This window comes from Elephantulus edwardii, unplaced genomic scaffold (assembly GCF_000299155.1).
Source record: "Elephantulus edwardii isolate Elephantulus edwardi_28Jun2011 unplaced genomic scaffold, EleEdw1.0 scaffold00113, whole genome shotgun sequence".
Classification (NCBI taxonomy): Eukaryota; Metazoa; Chordata; class Mammalia; order Macroscelidea; family Macroscelididae; genus Elephantulus; species Elephantulus edwardii.
Genome location: NW_006399863.1, coordinates 6908699 through 6924856, shown reverse-complemented (window position 1 = coordinate 6924856; position 16158 = coordinate 6908699). Strand labels below are relative to the sequence as shown.

The 16158-nt window shown below is 40.4% G+C and overlaps 1 protein-coding gene across 1 annotated transcript in view; it reads left to right on the top strand.

Annotated features, from left to right (window-relative positions):
* CACNA2D3 (calcium channel, voltage-dependent, alpha 2/delta subunit 3) overlaps positions 1-16158 on the top strand; it is a 1138585-nt gene that overhangs the window by 738474 nt on the left and 383953 nt on the right. The window lies entirely within an intron of this gene.

Here is a 16158-nt window from a genome sequence, read left to right as displayed (position 1 = left end):
CGTGGGCCGGCTTTTCTCTCTCTGGGCTCTCCCATCTCTCCCTGGTTGCTAACAGCTTCAGGCAGTGCATGATGAGAACGGGCCATGAGAAATCAACTTTATGGGATTCCGTGACCCTGGCCAGGCCGTGGTGGACTTGACCCACATTAGCCTTAAAGTACACAATGGAACCATGGAAATAGGAATGCATATCCTGGTCAAGGAGAGCTGTCCAAGCCTTGGAGACAGCATCCTACACAGAAATGAGGGTTAAGTGGAAAACTCTTTGTGGGACTATCTTGAGCTTATATCTGTTTCTGAGTCTGACTCTAGTTGTGTTTCGAATTATAGGAAAAAATAACCAAGCTGCTCCATTTATATTTGGATGGACAATAAGAACAATGACAATTATTTTCCCTCCTCTTGACACGTGTAGTTGAGTAAGGCAGGAAAGACAGTGAGGAAGAGGAGCATGACTGGCCAGTGCTGTATGAATCACTGATGGTGATACACACGCATCCTAAAGAGTCAGTTTGCTCAGTCATTTTGTTGGTTTAAAGAGAGAGAGGAGAGAATCTCTATCATCGCAGCATTATAGTGCTAGTATCTGTACAGGCGGATCAGAGGAATAAAGATCAGAGGGCCAACTACAAGGGGTTTAATATATGATAAAGGTAGTATTTCAGAACAATGCAGAAGCGATAGACTTTGCAAAAACAAAACCAAAAACAAAACACTTGAGAAAACTAGATAGTCATTTGGGAAGATAGAAATTAGATGATGGCGACGTGTAAAGGTTAGTGTGCAAAATGGCTCTCCTAGCCACTGATTTTGATTTTGCCATGTGAATGGGTGAGAATATGTGAATAGGATATGTTCACCTGTCAACAAGGGGATTGTCTAGTCTCCCCAGTTCACAAGAATTCTCGGCATTAAATTGAGTGGATCCAGTAGCAGAGAGACTCTTCCCCACCAGGGAAGAAGCAGCAGTAAGAAGATGTAGCCTGTCATTTGGGCCCAGAAATTCTTGCTCCAGTTACACTTCTAGCAGCAGCAGCTATGGCTGGGGGGAAAATCAGCATGAGATGACGCTACCTTGGGACTGCCACCTCATACAGAAAAACCAGAGCTAAGCCAAGAGCCTTTGCCCAAGCTTATTGTACAACTGGGGTGAGGGAACGGAGAGCCAATGTCAGCAGGACTCAGAACTTTGTAACACTGGTCAACAGACGCAAGGCTGAGCTTCCTGTGAGCACATTTCAGAAGCTGTCCAGACTATATTCTGCTCCTAAGCTGGATTATAAAGTTTTAACTTCCCCGGTACTGTTCTGTGTGATCTGTGAGCTGTCACATTGCGTTTAGGACCCAGTAAAGCTGTAAGATTGGTGTTGGAATGAGTAGAAAGAGGTGCAGGAGCATAGGGGACGTGTCTGACCTCATAGGAATTGGTTTTTATTAATAAGGTTTTACTGGGGACAGTTCCCCTTTGTAAAGTTGGTAAGGATCAGATTTTTACCATCTCCATGTAGTTCTTGTTCATTTTACAGAGGTATTCTTCACATGATAGTCAACCAAATCCAGCTGGATTAGAGATTTAAACTGTTAAAGAAAAGAAAACAAAAACAACCCAACTACATAAAAACTAGAAATATTCTAGATGAATTCCCCTCTGACCTGTATGTATGCAAGGGGGAAGGAAGGCTTGATTATTGATGATTCCAAAATCTAGATGCAATAAAGGGAATAAAGCAAAATACCCATTTTTTAAAGCACCAGAGCAAAAGCAAATGAAAAAGGAGAAAATAGGAGGCAGCTTACTGTCTACGTGAAGAGTTAATAACACTCAAGCGTTGTAAATCTGTGGACATGCCTGAGAACCAGTAAAGTTGGGACCGGTTTCATGACACGTAACTACAGCAATGATAGATTAAGAAATGTTTTCCAATTGAGGGGGGAAAAAATCTCTACATTTCCTACAGGGGAAAAGTGTACAAAAAAGAAGTAGATAATTAGCAATAAATAATAAAAATGACTTTTCAACAAATGAAAAAAATATGCAACGTAAACTGTAATAAGAAAATTGTAAACTATAGCAAGATAACATTTCTTTATCACCATAATGGACACTTTAAAAGCTTAGCTATATACCCTACTGACGTGGCTGTGGGGGGTGGGGGGGAATGACATTCTCATATTTTGCTGGCAGAATACAGAAATGAGGCAATCCTTTGGAGGACAATTTGGCAACTTCTAACAAAACTACATTTGCATTTACCCTCTGACCCACATCAGGGCCTAAATATGAATCTTCAGATGTATGCACAAATGTAGTCATTGAACACTGCTCATAATTACAAAATACTTACATGAACTGTAGGATATTGTTGTTGCTGTTTGTACCCTCAACTCAAAATTGACTCTTTGCTGACCCTCCAGCAGGTTTTCAGAGGCTGTCTGTCACGTTACAGGAGATTGTCCACTTTGTGGATTTGAATTGCCTGCCTTCGGGTTGGCAGTGCAAGAATGTCTGTTTATGCTTTATTGACTATGCAAAGATGTTTGGCTGTGTGGATGATGACAAGCTGTGGCTGACATTGAGAAGAATGGGAATCCCGGAAGACTTGATCATGGTCATTAGGACCTAAACTTGGATCAGGAGGCAGTGGTACGAAGGAGCAGGGGAGAACTACATTAATTGAGAAGGCAGTGCGTCAGGATTGTAGTCTGTCTCCATACCTGTTCAGTCTGTATGCTGAGCAAATTATCCCAGAAGCTGGACTCTATGAAGGTGACTGTGGCATCAAGATTGGAGGGAGACTCATCAATAACCTGTGTTATGTAGATGGCACAACTTTACTTGTTGAAAGAGAGGAGAACTTCAAGCACTTGTTGCAGAAGATCAAAGAATGCAGCCTTCAGTGTTGATTGTGTCTCAATATCAAGAAAACAAAGATTCTTACCATTGGACCAGTAGGCAGTGTAATGATGGATGGAGAGGAGATTGAAACTGTCAACAGCTTCGTCTTGCTTTGATCTATGATTAGCACACTTGGTAGTTAGGAAATAAGAAGACTGGGAAAATTTGCTGTTAGGGACCTTTCCAAATTATTGAGTAGTGATGTCAGTTTGAAGACTAAGGTGCATCTGATTATAGTCTGTTTACTTGCTGTGCATGCAAGGCCTGGACAATGAATAAGGATGACAGAAAAATAACTGAGGCCTTTGAACTGTGGTGTTGGAGAAGAGCACTGAACATCCCATGGATGGCCAAGAGAATGCACAGATATATCTTGGAGAGGATGCAGCTGGAGTACTCTTTGAAGGCAAGAATTATGGGGCTTTGCCTCACATATTTTGGACATATTATTAGGGGTGCTATTCCTTGGAAAAGGACATGATATTGGGAAGGGTGGAGGGTCAGCGAAGGAGAAGAAGATCCTCGACCAGGTTGATTGACAGGGTGACTGCTGCATTGGGCTCTTGTGTGTCAGGAAGTGTGAGGATGGTGTAGGACAAGACTGGGTTCTGATCTTTTGTTCAAAGGGTCGCTATGAGTAGTACTCAATGCAGTGGCACCTAACAACAACAACAACATTAAAAACAGTAACAAGGATCTCTTCTGACTGATACGGAGTAACTTCCAGGATATATAAGGGACATAGCAAAATGTGATATATATACTGTGCTGCATTCATGCTTAAAAAGGAGGAAAATAATAATAATAAAAAATACACATACCTGCTTTTTTTTTTTTTTACAAAAAGAAACACGGAAATGGTAAATCAGAAACCAGTAAAACTGATTACCTAAAAGCCGTAGCAGGGGCCAGAGGGGCAGGGATTGGGTGGAAGGAGTACACCTCTGAGTATACCTCTTTTGCATTGTTACTGCTTGAAGAAGCATGTTACTATTCCATGTAGTTAAAGTTGTTTGTAGGTTTGCTTTGAGTTGTAGTCCACTTGATGGCACATAACAACAACAATTAAAGTTAAAATTAAATCATCAAGGTTAGGGGAGATGGAAACCTATAAAATGAGTACAAAAAGAATCAAATGGCTTCAGCTGTATTTTAAATTATTAGCAAAGCTGCCCAGAAGGGGAAGGGACACTAACCTTTTGAATATAGTACTAACCGCTGTAAAATTTGTGCACACTACTGCAGCTAGATATTCTCAATCTAGAGGAAAAGTAACTTCAGAGAGTTTGCAAGTCTTTTTATTTATTATCTACTCTTCGTTGTAATAGGATTATGGTACTTGTGCTTTTATTTTGTGAGTCTTGTGATAATTGCACAGATGCGTAAATGGGGGGAGGCACAGCGAACATCTGTGGAGTTAGGCTGGGTTTGAAATATCAGCATGAATCCCAGCTCTTTTCACTGAAAGGACTTTGAACCAGCCATCTCTTGGTAGCAATGACTACATTGAGTACTAAGAGCTTGGCTTCTTAAAAACATTCCGACTAAAAGGAATGGATTCCTGGGAGACACTGTTAATTCCAGGGCCAAGGCAATGAAAATACAAGAAGTGAAATGAGAAACTTTATGCCAGGAAGTAAGGAAGTATTAAAAATATATTGGTGGTGGATCAAAAGGACACAGGAGCTAGCAAGGCCCGCTGGCAAAGTGTGGAATCATTTGAGCGTTAAGATTAAAAAAGAAGAGGATTGGATTGTAACCTGTTGACTAGAATAGACATTCATGTTTCTTTAACTGATAAAGAATAAGTGTCAAATTAACTAAATACATAGAAAATGAAATGGATGAGAAAGAGTACAACATTGCTAGGTGCCATCGAGTTACCTGTGATTTGTAATGAATCACCTTATAGACAACAGGGTGACACATTGCCTGACCTCATGCCATCCTCACAATCTCTGCTGCCCTTTAGTGCCACCTCTAAATGTGGTAAGAATGTAGAATTGGAAAAATCACTATTTTATAATCATTTTAGTTAAGATTGCTTAGGATAAGAATTAGGAGGATGTGCAGATGAGAGGGGAATTAATCATGGGGTTGTACAATTTGATGGGTGGGGTGTTGAGGGAAATTGGAAGAGCCTGTTTTGGAAATCAATGTACTTTAATTTTGTAAATAAACTAGCATCATCATCATCGTAATAATAATAATAAAAGAAAAATAGGAAGAATCATCCATAGATTTTTTTTTTTAACCTAGGGTCCCATTTTTATGAGGAGGAGAAATTTTCATGTCTCCAAAATTTTTTTTTAATTGTCTGTGAGGGGAGAAATACTATCTATGTGATAAGGAAAAGAGCCTGGACCTAGTGGTGCAGTGATTAAGCATTCTATTGCTTATCAGAAGATTGTATCTACCAGCCTCTCCCTGGGAGAAAAGTGTATCCGTCTGCTTTATAAAGATTACAGTCTTGGATATGCTGTGTGGCTATTCCACTGTGTTCCATGGGATTACAGTAAGAATTGACTCCACAGGAAGTTTTAAAATTTTGTGTGTATTTTGTTGGTTTTGTTTTGCTTTGTTTAATATAGTAAGAAGAACCAGACATCATCTTGAGCTAGTCACCAGAGTTAGGTGGAGTACTGGTAGAAGTTGCACTGCAGTCCCAAAGGCACATGGTTCAAAATCCCGCAGCTGCTCCACAGGAGAAGATTGGGTAGTTTCCTCCCATGCAATGAACTGCCTTTGATAACCTGCTAGAGGATCAGCTTGTTGGTTCTGATTTGAGGGCACACATCAGCAACAATTCTGAAAAGCATGGTCACTATGTGCCTCTGAAGACGGCCCTAGAACATTTAAGTAGTATTCTATCTGGGAAGGGGACAGATGTAACGTGAAGTTCATGTCAAAGAGAGGGCAAAGCTTTGCATTAGTGGAATACCTTTCTTTAGCTAATGTTAATCATTCAAATCAATTTATATTTTCAACAAACAACAACAATCATTTGCTCTACACTCTCACCTGGACAATGAATAAGGATGACAGAAGAAAAGTTGGTGCCTTTAAGCTGTGGTGTTGGAGAAGGGGATGGCCAAAAGAACAAATAATTCAGGCTTAGAGAAAAGTACAGCAGGAGTGTTCCTTGTAGGCAGAGATGCCAAAGTGTGTTGTTAGGAGAGGTTATTCCTTGGAAAGGAATGTGATCATGCTTAGAAAGGTGGATAGGGGTCAACAGAGGAGGAAGACCCTCATCTAGATGGATTTGACACAGTGACTGTAGCAATGGGCTCAGGTATGTAAGAGATGATTAGGATGGCGTAGAATAAGATGGGGTTCAGGGATCTCTATAGGTCACACTTGAAGACACCTAACAACAACGTTTATTTATATAGGGGGCTCTGGTGATCTAGTGGTCAGGAGCTGTGCTGCTAACTCAAAGGCACATGGTTCAAACCCACCAGCTGCTCCACAGGAGAAGGATGGGCAGCTTGTTCCCATGTGGTTTACTGCCTCTGAAAATCCACTGGAAGGTCGGCTGTGAATTGGTTCCAACTCAACAGCACATAACAACAAACATCAATTACTTAGGTAGATAGCTGCTCTCAAGTCGACTCTGACTCATGGTGCCCCTATGAACAGTAGAACGGAAAACTCATCTCGTCATCCCCACCTGCATGTTTCAGTCCTTTATTATGACTGTGGTGTCAGACCATCTCACCGAAAGGTGGCGCTCTCTTGCCTTGTTGTCCTTCTGCTACACCAAGCCTGCCATCCTCCTCTGTTGTGGTTCAAGACCATTGCTTACAACTCACAGCCACCCTGTGAAAAAAGATTAAAACCTTTGCCGCAGTCCAAAAGGCCAAAAGTTCAAATCCACTAGATGGCCCACAGGAGAAGGATTCAGTTTTTCCCCGTGTGATTTGCTGCCTCTGAAAACCCACTGTAGAGTCAGCTGTGGGTCGGTCCTGATTTCACAGCACACAGCAACAATAACAAATCCTATTTATGCCACCCTCACTGTTTCTGCCATGCCCAAGCCCATTAGCGTAGTCACTGTGTCAGTCCACATCTTGGAGAGGGTGAAGCCGGAGTGCTCTTTGGAAGCAAGGATGATGAAACTTGGCCTCACGTACTTTGGGCGTGTTGCTAGGAGAGGCTTTTCCTTGGAAAGGGACATAATGCTTGGGAGGGTAGAGAGTTGACGAGGGAGAGGAGGACTCTCAAGCAGGTGGTTTGACCCGGTGGCTGCTACAATGGGCTGTAGTGTGTTAGGAAGTGTGAGGATGGCACAGGGTAGGACAGGGTTCAGATCCACAGTTCATAGGGTTGCTATGAGTCATACTCAGCTCGGCAGCACCTAACAACAACATGCCAATCCATCTCATTGAGAGTCTTCCTATCTTCACTGGTCTGCTACTTTTCCAATGACTAGTCCCTTCCGGTAACATGTCCAAAGCATGGAGGACAAATTTCACAGCCCTTGCCTGTAAGGAGCACCCTGGTTGTACTTTTCCAAGACATACTTGTTCGTACTTTTGACACACTGTGATATGTTCAATACTCCTTCCCAACACCACCGCTCGAAAGCATCAGTTCTTGTTTGGCCTTCCTTATTCCTCTTCTAGTTTTGGTTTACTCTGTGTAGATTTCTAAACCAAGCAATTCTGAGACTATTCTCTTGTAATCCAGAGTTTTCATTGGTTCACTCCTAGTAGTAGATATCTAGCCCGTTCTTTCTGGTCTCTTTCAGCCTAAACAGTGAAATATGTCCACCATGAGTGATTTTGTGATATTTGAAATACTGATGGAATAGTTTCCAACATATTAACAAAGTGCCACCATAGTATGTCAAACCAAGGAGGGTTAGAAAAGAGAACTCATTGCTATTCAAACTTTTCTGTTGAAGAACTCTTGACATCAGAGGTCCCAGGGGGCAGCTGTGGGCATGCAGGTGTGGAGGAAGTACTTTTGAAGCCTTATGCTTTATCTTGAGCATTTATGTGAAATTTGCATTCTGTGCTGTAATCATCTGTACTTGCTTGAAGATAAAATAATATTCTAAGTGGCTCCCTACTGAGTAAAACTGGCATGCCAAAATGACAGAGTCCACCTCTTCAGGGACCCTTTCAGGGGCATAAACTAAACCACCAAAGTACAGTTATCCTTGAAATGATAGCTTCGTATTGCCTCTTTGTTCTGCCAACTTCTCTTGTTGCATTCTAAATAGCATTGATAAATGAATTTTCTCATGGACTGTCCTGAAGGACCCTTCTCATCTTGGTTATATTAGAATCCTGTAGGATTAGTGAGGACCTTGGGGAGTTTGTTTTCCTCTTTCCCAGCCCCATAAGATGATAAGGGATTGCATAGCAATAAAAGAGTTTTTCTTTTACTTATCAAGGAGAAAAGTGACTTGGAGGAGACGGGGTGGGCAGGGAGAAAAGTGCAACAATGAGTGACTGGAAACCCTAAGTCTCTGTAAACTTTCATTAAAATTAATTTTTTTTAAAAAAAAAGGTGGCTTCTGCTCCAATTAGGTGCCTCTCTGGCCAGGAAGCAAGCATCTCTTAATTGTACTTGTAGGCCAGGACACTCCAAGCATACCTGGTCAGGAGAGAAATTTCTGTCATTTATGTTATTGTTGAGGCTGCCTGTAATTTTATTATCACAATTACATAATTTAATCAAATATAATTTAAAACAATGAATTATAATTGTAAACACAAAGTTATGCTTCCCTGAATATTTTATTGGACACCCTGGAAGACTAAGTAAAGATACCCAAAATATCGTCATTGTGTAAACAATAGAAAATCACTCCCTTCTTGCTGTGAGTTGGAACTCATTGACAGCTGACCCTCCACTGGGTTTCTGGGCCTGTAAACCACAAACAAGGAGATTGCCCTCTTTCTTCCAAGGAGCTGCTGGTCAATGTGAACTGCCAGAGAGACGTGGCCTTTGAGTCGGCAGCACCTCTCACTACAGAGTGTGCCACAAAAACAGAAGAAAAGGAAATCTTCCCTGTATTCCAAGGAAATAAAGATTTCTTTTTATAGCTTTCTTTTTTACCTTACCTTGAGTTCTTTGTCTTGTCATGGACTGGTGTGGTAGACCTGGTGGCTGGATCAGGGTCTGCCCACAGTCTTACCACCTAGTCCATCTGTGGCCACCATGGCAGAGAGTGGTCCTCCCATACAAACAAGACACAAAGAAAGGCTGTTCATTGGAGTGGGAGTAGTTGTCTGTCCAGATAGAACTATAAACTCACTTGTGATGATGGGTCAGTGGCTGTGGCATTAGCCTTCTCTTGCAGTGGAACAAATTATTACAAATTTATCACCGTAAAAATCTCACCACTTTTTTTTTTTAAAATCTCACCACTTTATTATCTGGTGGTTTTACTGAGCCAGGAAACTGAGCACAGAATAACTACGCCATCTGCACAGGGTCTATCAAGGCTACAGTTAAGTCTTGGCCACATGACTGTTCATATCTGAACCAGGTTTCTCCATGCTCAACCAGGTTGTTGGCAGAACTTACTTCCTTATAATTGTAGGACTAAGCCACCCCACATGGCTGTAACTCCAAGAGACTACGGGTTTGCACCTAGATGACTGTAATGAAGTGACTGTCAAAACACAGCAAGTCCCACAAATGTCAGGGTTATTCAGGGCATATGAAAGTTATGTCTCTACTGTACAGCTATCTATTACAAGGAGCTCTGGAAGCATAGTTTGTTATGTGTTGGGCTGCTGATCCAACAGCATAGTAAATCTTCTGAAGAGATTTACCACCTGAAACGACAGGGTTTTTAACAAATGGTGTTGGTGAAATTGGAAAACTATCCGCAGAAAACTCAAGCAAGAGCCACACCTCACTCCATACACAAAAGCCAACTCAAAGTCTATCATGGACCTAGGATTAAAACCAAGGACTATAAGTTTCTTTAAAGAAAAGCTTGGAAGAACTCTGGACATCCTAATCCACAACACAAACAGTCTTCCAAGCATCCTGAAAAATCTACAGCCAGGAGAGGATAATATAGATGAATGGGACCTCCTAAGAATCAAATCCCTCTGCACATCCAAAAACTTCTCCAACAGGGTAAAAAGGGAAGCCACAGACTGGGAAAAAATAATTTGGTAATGACATGTCAGATAAGGAACTTAAGTCTAGAATTTATAAAATATTCAAGCACCCCAACAAGATAAACAACCCAATTCAAATATGGGCACCGGATATGAACAGACACTTCACCAAAGAAGACATTCAGATGGCAAACACACACATGAAGAAATGTTCAAAATCCTTAGCTCTAAGAGATATGCAAATCAAAACAACTATGAAATATTGTTTCACCCCAGTAAGGATAGCACAATTTAACAGAACAGCAAACAACAAATGCTGGTGAGGTTGTGGTGAAACAGGAACCCTTATTCACTGTTGGTGAGAGTGTAGAATGGTGCAATCACTATGGAAGGCTGTATGGTGCTTTCTCTCAAAAAGTTGGAAATTCCACTACTGGGAATATACCCCAAAGATATATGCACACCATGTTTGTTGCAGTTTTGTTCACAGATTGATTCACACAGAACTGACTCTGGATAAGCTCAGATAACAGTTCCACTATAAATAAATCAGAATTTGAATTCTTGCACACCAGATTCAAGGATTGTACTTAACTAGCGTGTTTCTAGAATGTATTCTTGCAAAACTGTCTTGTCAGGATTCCCTGTTCCCTGCCCACCACCACCAACTCAATTAAATATTCTGTTTCTTGCTCAGCTGTTCTCTTTAATTTGCGTTCCCAGTGAAGCCCAAATAAATGAATTAATGTTAACAGCATTAATTATGTTTAATCTAATAAGATCGCATGCATTAATTGGCAAAACAGCAAACAACAAAATTCTGAAATTCATAGGTTTTTCCATCTGAATAGATGTTGTACACAGTCATTATCTCTTAGGTACAGAGCAAAAATTTAAAAAAAAACACAATTGAATTTGTTCCATTTTGGAAGTGAATGACTTGGGCTTTGCAGTTAAGTCTTAATCAGCGTGGGGATGCTACCCAGTGTACTATGCAGAGAGACCCAGCATCAGGCTGAGAAAGCTTCAGCACCGCTGATCAACCCCTCCTTGTGGAGTATATACCTACCAAAGTGGTGCACAGAAGGGAGGCAGAAGAAATCTTTTTGCAACAGTGGGAATGTGACCATTTAAAATAATGAGAATTCATTACCAAGCTCTCCTGCCCCACCCCTTTGCTGTAATGCAATTCAGTAGGCAATTTGTAGGAATTTTCAAACCAATTTAGTTGCATTTGCAAATTAGATGAGTAGCCCTTCTTCTCACCCTCACAAAGTCCTACTTGGAGACCATGCTTTGCCTTTGATAAATTATACATTTGTTTCAGTTTCCCGTCTAGGACCTGGTACCTTGGCCATTAGGAGTCATTTGGGTGATTGCCTTAAGCTACAACATCTTACTGCCTCGTACCAATTACTCAGGGAGCCCACGTCATTTCTGGAAAAGGGTATTTGCAGTATTTTCCCAAGGTACCGGTTCATATCAAAGAAGCTCAGATCTTCAAAACAAAATAAGACACTCCTGCAGAAAAGTAGAAACCACCTTACTGGCTTGTGAAACAGAGAATGCCATCTGCATTGCATGGCATGGAGGAAACTGATTACACTGGGACCTCTATTTCATAGCAGATGGGTTCATTAAATTTAATAGCCTCCAGAGCCTTTAGAAACCATGTTAAAAACATGTGGAGCATGCTGTGACACTTCACTTCTGGCCCCACACTCATTTTTACTCTGGCATGGACTATAAATATTACAGTACTTTATTTCCATTGAAACAGATTACTATTATAATTATTAAATTTTTTTTTGTCTAGGAGATGTCCATATTTAAAATGTAAGGATATTCCTAATTTTTGCTGACATTTTTAAACTCTTAAAATATTTTCCCTTTCCATTTGATTCCAGATTCTATGTGTGTGCATTTCTGAGATCAGCCTTTTGTGTTTTTTTCATTGATGCTATAAATTTTAAGCCAATGGTATAAAATGATCATTTGCATAAAATGCAACAGTGAGTAACTGTCACCAATCAAAAAGCTTCAGACTGAATAGGAAAAAGAATTTTTTATTAAATTTCGGGTGTCTATTTCTCGGTTTTACTATTAAAATTTATATTACAGAGTTAACTTTATCAAAAGGATAGCTTCTATCCTCTGCCATTTAAAGAGGATACCAACATGAGGCCTGAACAATCATACAGGACGGTGAATTATCCAACACTCTTTGTTTGCATGTAATAAGACTCCAACTCCAAATTGCAAAGACCAAAAAAAGGAATTTGTCCAAATATTTCTGTCTTAAGACATTACTCATTTTAGGAGAAAATCCAAGGTTCTTCTGAATGGTTTCTTGATTTTCCATGGCTTAAATCCTAGATACCTCCCACCCCCCAGTAGCAAAGATGGCTTCCATCATATTTTTCTCAGAGTTTTTATTTCTCTATTCTTCCAGCACATACATAAATCAAAATATGTGAGTAGCCTCTGTGGATCACAACTCCACCCTGAAAAGTTAGATGGAGCTACTAATTGATAGCCTCAATCTCATTGTGTGATAAGAGACTAGTCTTCAAAGGAAATTGATAGTTGAAGGACTGATAAATAAGAACACTACATAGAATTTCTGTGAAGAACTTCTGTGAATTAATTTATAAGGTTGTATAACACATCAATATGGTATCTATTATGGTGCCACACTTTTAAGAAGTGAAGCCTTTTATCTAGGAAAAAGACCCCATCATCTTCCACATCCCCCTTGATGTACACAGACACAGAGCTACTCTGATAGACCCTGAAAAGGAAATCCCAATGTTTGACCACCCCCTCAATGACTAGGCAGGCTCTGTCACATTCATTTTGGTTCCTTCTTGAAACTATAAAGCCCAGAGAGTGTTTAAAATACTCATTTTGTCAATCTTCAGGAATGACAAAGTGAACTCCATCTCTTTTATCTGCTGTGCTTCTAAATTTACATGAAGATTCTGAATTGGCTCCAGTCAGGAAAGATTCATTTTGAAGATTTAAAAGTTACATCTAAGACTTTATTAAAGAATTATAATATTATAAAGATTATTATGATTGTATTTTATAAACTCTGTGGGGTGGGTTTTTTTGTTTTGTTTTATTTTTTACTACAGCAGATAATTGAAAGTGAACCCACTATACATGTGTAAGAACACTATGCTCCTAAGAGCCCATTCAAGCTGAGGGAGATATTTTTGATGGAGAGAAAATACATTTATATTAGGGTTGATAACCAATCAAAGAAGTAGAAAATCATCAAGACCGCCCCCCCAAAAAAAATCCCTATTGTACTTTTTCTTTCTTGAGCTGCCTAGCCTTTTGTCTGTGTGTTATTTCTCCCCCCATCCCCTTTTTTTTGAATGCCTGCTATCTTTTTTATTCTAGCATTCTCTTTTGGACAATTTCCTTGGCTCCTCTTACTTTTGAATATAATAAATTCTCTTCCCACTCCTGTCTTTCTGGGATGTCTAAGTTCAAGCACCCGGAAGAGGTGGACTCTGAGGATTTCTGCTTGAGTCCACACTCCTGAGCAAATGTCATCACTCAATTCAATAACCTAGTGTTTTTCTTGAGGTCAGGTGGCTGCTTTTTACCTAGACAGCAATGACCGGGGACAAGTCATATGACAGAACAACCAGGACTTCAGGTAGAAAATTCTGTAGGAAAAAGTTAAATGAGTGCACTTTGGAACAGTTGACAGTGCTAGACTTCTGCAGGCTGCATCACCAGCTGGTGTCCAGTACTGACTCTCAAGAGCATATATTCTCCCTTCTTCTTTGATCCCTTCTCCTAATGTCCCTTAATCCCCAGCTGTCCAAGTACCTTGCCCTGCTGTTCTTCCTGACCTCCTTTTGCTTGACTGCCCTTCTTCCATGAGCCACTCCTGCTTTGTGGGTGGTAGTAACTCTTCTCCCTTGTGTCTTCTGAGAGTTTAAGAAGATAGTTTGGCCACCACAGTGGAATCAGTATTGCTTTTCCCCCTTCACTGCCCAGATATTTGGGTGACTTGGATACTCAGAGCTCATTCTCATCCTTTCACGTGGTTCAGGCTAAAATGAACACATTCCTCTTGTTACCAGCATGAAGAACAATTAAAATTATCCCAGAGTTACAGCCTGTGGTTTCCTATCAACTGCCAGTTTCTCTTCCCATGATGTACACAGGATTTTCTCCATGTGAAAGGCTTTATTCATTTACTCTTATCCCATAAGAAATGCTGTGCCAAATAGAAATCTTTAAGGCCATGGCTCAAAGAAAACTATGGAGAATACTATTCCACCTGACCTGAACTGTTAAATGGCTTCTCAGTAAAAAATAGTATAAACCAGCCCTGCCCTTCTATGTTCTTTCTCTCACTTCTGTGGCCTTTCACACCTGCTTGTGAGTGTAATGGCAGTTTGAGGTTCTTTCTAGCCTTGTTCTGCTAGAGACCACCTGGTCTCCTTAGATTTCCGAACCAAGCATGATGCTCACTGCCAGTTCCCAGAGGGAAATTCTCTCTTGTTCTGAACAAAGGAAGGAAAAAGCAAAGGCAGTAGTTTACTCAGACAAAAGGAACATGTTTTCAGATCAATTTCCATTATGTTTAATCAAAAAATCTGGACCATCAACATCTTTTCTGGTTGAGGGAAACAACTATTAAACAGTCTTGTAATTGATTTCTCTTCTAAAGTGATAAAATTAAAGATGGCCTGAGATGAAGTCAGAATGGAATACTTATTTTATACCCTTGCTTGGGCCATTGTTAAAGGAGCATTAGTTTCTGTGTATGGAGTTTTCCTTGAAGAAGACAGGGCTCAAGTGTACCATTTGTGCATCTGTCATTTCCTATAACATTACAATATCAGAGGCCAATGGGCAAGACTTTTCTTCCCCCTTTAATGGTAAAACTTGAGGCCAAATTATATAACTTCTGTCTACTTTTGAAAATATTTGAAGGGACTGTTAGAAAAGGACTTTGCAAATTCCTGTGCCATGTCACTGTCAGATACTAAATTTACTGATCTAAGTTGAAGGCAGAGTCATCATTGCTCCAGTACCTTATGTTGTGGTGATTATTGTGGTTGTTATGGGCCATCCAGTTACAGACAACTCACCCTACCCAATCCTGCAGCATCCTCAAAATCTCCTTTAGGCTCAAATCCATTTTTGTAGACACTAGGTCAGTCAATCTCAGTGAGAATCTTCCTCTCCTTTTCTGGCCTCTTCCAAAGACCAATTGTCTTTATAATTCCTGCTAAGACTAATAGGTTACTTATGAGAAACTGCAGATCAATGTAATTCCAATTCTCTGTATTAACTCTCTGTATTAGCCCATAGTTTCTACTAACAACTGCATTTTAAGCCCAGTTCCCCAATTCCTCTAAGACCTGTGTGTTTGATGATTTGCTCAAAGGTCCTTCCAAGGACTCAGACCCATCAGGGGAATGAGTCCTGTAGGTATGCAGGCTGGGTTTTTATTTAAGAAACTGGTGAGCAATGGACCAGGCTGGATGCAGCAGGATGCTTAAACACAGTTGGGCTGTCACTCCTGTGTTGGTGTTTTCACACACCTCCCAGTGTGGAGAGTGTTCTTTTTATATTGATCCTCCAGCTGTTGTTGATTTGCAAGACCATGCTGAATTGCAGTGAAGGTAGCTGGAGACCAGAGGGGACTAAGGCAATGGCTTTAGAAAGTCAACTCTTAGACTAACACTACAGCAAAGGAGAGCAAGTCTTTATCCAAGGAGGGACTGGACATTGCTTATAACATGCTCACAGTATGTGGAATGAATTCTCACCATCCTTGCTTCTAAGTAGCCTCTGGTTTCACTTAATTCAACACAGATTTGTTAATTTGGCAGTCCATGCTATATTTAATACTCTTCACCAATAGCATTGTTCAAAGGTTTTGGTTCTTCTTTAGTCTTCTTATTCATTGTCTAACTTTCATATGCATATGAAGCAATAATGGAAAATACCATGGTTTGAGTCAGGTACACCTAAGTCTTTAATGCTATTTATCTTTATTACTTAAAGAGATCCTTTATGGCAGATTTTTCCAGTGCAGTACAGCTTTTGAAGATTTTTTTTAATTGGGAAAAACATATTGGGGGTACAAGGGGGTGAAGGTTGGGGGCAGAAGGGTGAGGATGGGCCAGGATGCAGTTG